Here is a 6000-nt window from a genome sequence, read left to right as displayed (position 1 = left end):
TCACCAGGTTCGCAGAGAAGTCACCAGGTCTAGGATGAGAAGTCACCAAGTTAGCTGAGAAGTCAGCCAGTTGGCTGAGAAGTCATCCATTTGGCCGAGAAGTTAGCTGTTCAGCCTAGAAGTCAATAGGTTTGGCAGAGAAGTCACATGGGGCCTGACAAGAACTCACCAGGGTCTGCCTAGAAGTCACCAGGATTTGCCGAGATATCGGCCGGATGACTGAGATGTCACCAGGATGGCTAGGAATTCAGCTGGTTGGCCGAGAAATCGTCAGACCTGACTGTGAAGTCAGCCATTTGGCCGAGAAGATTTGCCGATCAGCCGAGAAAATACCAGGTTCGGCCATGTAGGCTCAAGGTTCGCAGACAAGTCACCAGGTTTGGCTGAGAAGTCACCAGGATTAGCCATGTAGGTACCAGGTTCGCAGGCAAGTCACCAGGTTTAGGATGAGAAGTCACCAAGTTAGCTGAGAAGTCAGCCAGTTGGCTGAGAAGTCATCCATTTGGCCGAGAAGTTAGCTGATCAGCCGAGAAGTCAACAGGTTTGGCAGAGAAGTCACCTGGTTCCTGACAAGAACTCACCAGGGTATGCCAAAAGTCACCAGGATTTGCCGAGTTGTCGGCCGGTTGACTGAGATGTCACCAGGATGGCTAGGAATTCAGCTGGTTGGCCGAGAAGTCACCAGACTTGGCCGTGAAGTCAGCCATTAGGTTGAGAAATAAACCGATCAGCCGAGAAGTCGCCAGGTTTGGCCATGAAGGCACCAGGTTCGCAGAGAAGTCACTAGCTTTGGCTGATAACTCACCAGGTTTTGCCGAGAAGTCACCGGGCTTAGGACGAGGAATCACCAAGATAGCTGAAATTTAGCCGGTCGGCTAAGAAGTCACCAGGATTTGCCGAGAAGTCATCCATTTGGCCGAGAAGTTAGCTGATCAGCCGAGAAGTCAACAGGTTTGGCAGAGAAGTCACCTGGTTCCTGACAAGAACTCACCAGGGTCTGCCTAGAAGTCACCAGGATTTGCCGAGATGTCGGCCGGATGACTGAGATGTCACCAGGATGGCTAGGAATTCAGCTGGTTGGCCGAGAAATCGTCAGACCTGGCTGTGAAGTCAGCCATTTGGCCGAGAAGATTTGACGATCAGCCGAGAAAATACCAGGTTCAGCCATGTAGGCACAAGGTTCGCAGACAAGTCACCAGGTTTGGCTGAGAAGTCACCAGGATTAGCCATGTAGGTACCAGGTTCGCAGGCAAGTCACCAGGTTTAGGATGAGAAGTCACCAAGTTAGCTGAGAAGTCAGCCAGTTGGCTGAGAAGTCATCCATTTAGCCGAGAAGTTAGCTGATCAGCCGAGAAGTCAACAGGTTTGGCCATGAAGGCACCAGGTTCACAGAGAAGTCACTAGCTTTGGCTGATAACTCACCAGGTTTTGCCGAGAAGTCACCGGGCTTAGGACGAGAAATCACCAAGATAGCTGAGAAGTCAGCTGGTTGACAGAGATGTCAGCAGAGTTCGCCGTGACATCAGCCAGTTAGCTGAGAAGTCATCCATTTGGCCGAGAAGTTAGCTGATCAGCCGAGAAGTCAACAGGTTTGGCCATGTAGGCACCAGGTTCCAAACAAGTCACCAGGTGTGGCTGAGAACTTACCAGGTTTCAGATGAGAACTCACCAGGTTACGGATGAGAACTCCCCAGAATAGCTGAGAAGTCAGCTGGTTGACAGAGATGTCAGCAGAGTTCGCCGTGACATCAGCCAGTTGGCCGAGAAGTCAACCGTCGGCTGAGAAGTCACCAGGATTAGTAGAGAAGTCAACAGGTTCGTTGAGAACTCACCAGGATATGCCGAGAAGTTACCAAGACTTGGCCGTGAAGTTAGCCAGTCGTATGAGAAGTCATCAGGATTGGCAGAAAAGTCACCAGGTTCGTCGAGAAGTCCTCAAACTTGGCCGTGAAGTCAGCCATTAGGTCGAGAAATTAGCCGATCAGCCGAGAAGTCGCCAGGTTTGGCCATGAAGGCACAAGGTTCGCAGAAAAGTCTACTAGCTATGACTGAGAACTCACCATGTTCGTCGAGAACTCAAGCAGGATATGCCGAGAAGTCAGCCGGATGAATGAGTATTTAGCAGGATGGCTATGATTTCAGCTGGCTGGCTGAGAAGTCACCAGACTTGGCCGTGAAGTCAGCCATTAGGTCGAGAAATAAACCGATCAGCCGAGAAGTCGCCAGGTTTGGCCATGAAGGCACCAGGTTCGCAGAGAAGTCACTAGCTTTGGCTGATAACTCACCAGGTTTTGCCGAGAAGTCACCGGGCTAAGGACGAGAATTCACCAAGATAGCTGTAATTTAGCCGGTCGGCTAAGAAGTCACCAGGATTTCCCGAGAAGTCAGCCAGTTGACTGAGAAGTCACCAGGATGGTTATGAAAACGGCTGGTTGCCCGAGAAGTCATCAGACTTGGCCGTGAAGTTAGCCAATCGGCCGAGAAGTTAGCCAGTCGGCTGAGAAGTCACCGGGATTGGCCATGTAGGCGCCAGGCTCGCAGACAAGTCACCAGGATTGTCAGAGAAGTCACCAGTTTCGTCTAGAACTCACCAGGATATGCCTAGAAGAGATGTCACCAGAGATCGCCGTGAAATCAGCCAGTTGGCCGAGAAGTTAGCCGGTCGGCTGAGAAGTCACCAGGATTAGCCATGTAGGTACCAGGTTCGCAGACAAGTCACCGGGTTTAGGATGAGAAGTCACCAGGTTTTGCTGAGAAGTGATCAGGTGTAGGACGAGAAGTCACCAGGATTTGCCGAGAAGTCAGTCTGTTGACTGAGAAGTCACCGGGATTGGCCATGTAGGTACCAGGTTCACAGAGAAGTCACCAGGTTTAGGATGAGAAGTCACCAAGTTAGCTGAGAAGTCAGCCAGTTGGCTGAGAAGTCATCCATTTAGCCGAGAAGTTAGCTGATCAGCCGAGAAGTCAACAGGTTTGGCCATGAAGGCACCAGGTTCGCAGAGAAGTCACTAGCTTTGGCTGATAACTCACCAGGTTTTGCCGAGAAGTCACCGGGCTTAGGACGAGAAATCACCAAGATAGCTGAAATTTAGCCGGTCGGCTAAGAAGTCACCAGGATTTCCCGAGAAGTCAGCCAGTTGACTGAGAAGTCACCAGGATGGTTTTGAAAACGGCAGGTCCCGAGAAGTCATCAGACTTGGCCGTGAAGTTAGCCAATCGGCCGAGAAGTTAGCCAGTCGGCTGAGAAGTCACCGGGATTGGCCATGTAGGCGCCAGGCTCGCAGACAAGTCACCAGGATTGTCAGAGAAGTCACCAGTTTCGTCTAGAACTCACCAGGATATGCCTAGAAGAGATGTCACCAGAGTTCGCCGTGAAATCAGCCAGTTGGCCGAGAAGTTAGCCGGTCGGCTGAGAAGTCACCAGGTTTTGCTGAGAAGTGATCAGGTTTAGGACGAGAAGTCACCAGGATTTGCCGAGAAGTCAGTCGGTTGACTGAGAAGTCACCGGGATTGGCCATGAAGGCACCAGTTTCGCAGAGAAGTCACCAGGTCTAGGATGAGAAGTCACCAAGTTAGCTGAGAAGTCAGCCAGTTGGCTGAGAAGTCATCCATTTGGCCGAGAAGTTAGCTGATCAGCCGAGAAGTCAACAGGTTTGGCCATGTAGGCACCAGGTTCCAAACAAGTCACCAGGTGTGGCTGAGAACTTACCAGGTTTCAGATGAGAACTCACCAGGTTACGGATGAGAACTCCCCAGAATAGCTGAGAAGTCAGCTGGTTGACAGAGATGTCAGCAGAGTTCGCCGTGACATCAGCCAGTTGGCCGAGAAGTCAACCGTCGGCTGAGAAGTCACCAGGATTAGTAGAGAAGTCAACAGGTTCGTTGAGAACTCACCAGGATATGCCGAGAAGTTACCAAGACTTGGCCGTGAAGTTAGCCAGTCGTATGAGAAGTCATCAGGATTGGCAGAAAAGTCACCAGGTTCGTCGAGAAGTCCTCAAACTTGGCCGTGAAGTCAGCCATTAGGTCGAGAAATTAGCCGATCAGCCGAGAAGTCGCCAGGTTTGGCCATGAAGGCACAAGGTTCGCAGAAAAGTCTACTAGCTATGACTGAGAACTCACCATGTTCGTCGAGAACTTAAGCAGGATATGCCGAGAAGTCAGCCGGATGAATGAGTATTTAGCAGGATGGCTATGATTTCAGCTGGCTGGCTGAGAAGTCACCAGACTTGGCCGTGAAGTCAGCCATTAGGTCGAGAAATAAACCGATCAGCCGAGAAGTCGCCAGGTTTGGCCATGAAGGCACCAGGTTCGCAGAGAAGTCACTAGCTTTGGCTGATAACTCACCAGGTTTTGCCGAGAAGTCACCGGGCTAAGGACGAGAATTCACCAAGATAGCTGTAATTTAGCCGGTCGGCTAAGAAGTCACCAGGATTTCCCGAGAAGTCAGCCAGTTGACTGAGAAGTCACCAGGATGGTTATGAAAACGGCTGGTTGCCCGAGAAGTCATCAGACTTGGCCGTGAAGTTAGCCAATCGGCCGAGAAGTTAGCCAGTCGGCCGAGAAGTTAGCCAGTCGGCTGAGAAGTCACCGGGATTGGCCATGTAGGCGCCAGGCTCGCAGACAAGTCACCAGGATTGTCAGAGAAGTCACCAGTTTCGTCTAGAACTCACCAGGATATGCCTAGAAGAGATGTCACCAGAGATCGCCGTGAAATCAGCCAGTTGGCCGAGAAGTTAGCCGGTCGGCTGAGAAGTCACCAGGATTAGCCATGTAGGTACCAGGTTCGCAGACAAGTCACCGGGTTTAGGATGAGAAGTCACCAGGTTTTGCTGAGAAGTGATCAGGTGTAGGACGAGAAGTCACCAGGATTTGCCGAGAAGTCAGTCTGTTGACTGAGAAGTCACCGGGATTGGCCATGAAGGCACCAGATTCGCAGAGAAGTCACCAGGTCTAGGATGAGAAGTCACCAAGTTAGCTGAGAAGTCAGCCAGTTGGCTGAGAAGTCATCCATTTGGCCGAGAAGTTAGCTGATCAGCCGAGAAGTCAACAGGTTTGGCAGAGAAGTCACCTGGTTCCTGACAAGAACTCACCAGGGTCTGCCTAGAAGTCACCAGGATTTGCCGAGATGTCGGCCGGATGACTGAGATGTCACCAGGATGGCTAGGAATTCAGCTGGTTGGCCGAGAAATCGTCAGACCTGGCTGTGAAGTCAGCCATTTGGCCGAGAAGATTTGCCGATCAGCCGAGAAAATACCAGGTTCGGCCATGTAGGCACAAGGTTCGCAGACAAGTCACCAGGTTTGGCTGAGAAGTCACCAGGATTAGCCATGTAGGTACCAGGTTCACAGGCAAGTCACCAGGTCTAGGATGAGAAGTCACCAAGTTAGCTGAGAAGTCAGCCAGTTGGCTGAGAAGTCATCCATTTAGCCGAGAAGTTAGCTGATCAGCCGAGAAGTCAACAGGTTTGGCCATGAAGGCACCAGGTTCGCAGAGAAGTCACTAGCTTTGGCTGATAACTCACCAGGTTTTGCCGAGAAGTCACCGGGCTTAGGACGAGAAATCACCAAGATAGCTGAAATTTAGCCGGTCGGCTAAGAAGTCACCAGGATTTCCCGAGAAGTCAGCCAGTTGACTGAGAAGTCACCAGGATGGTTATGAAAACGGCAGGTCCCGAGAAGTCATCAGACTTGGCCGTGAAGTTAGCCAATCGGCCGAGAAGTTAGCCAGTCGGCTGAGAAGTCACCGGGATTGGCCATGTAGGCGCCAGGCTCGCAGACAAGTCACCAGGATTGTCAGAGAAGTCACCAGTTTCGTCTAGAACTCACCAGGATATGCCTAGAAGAGATGTCACCAGAGTTCGCCGTGAAATCAGCCAGTTGGCCGAGAAGTTAGCCGGTCGGCTGAGAAGTCACCAGGTTTTGCTGAGAAGTGATCAGGTTTAGGACGAGAAGTCACCAGGATTTGCCGAGAAGTCAGTCGGTTGACTGAGAAGTCACC

The sequence above is a fragment of the Acyrthosiphon pisum genome, chromosome X, assembly GCF_005508785.2.
Source record: "Acyrthosiphon pisum isolate AL4f chromosome X, pea_aphid_22Mar2018_4r6ur, whole genome shotgun sequence".
Classification (NCBI taxonomy): Eukaryota; Metazoa; Arthropoda; class Insecta; order Hemiptera; family Aphididae; genus Acyrthosiphon; species Acyrthosiphon pisum.
The sequence above is the reverse complement of the archived record's forward strand: the minus strand, read 5'-3'. Positions refer to the sequence as shown.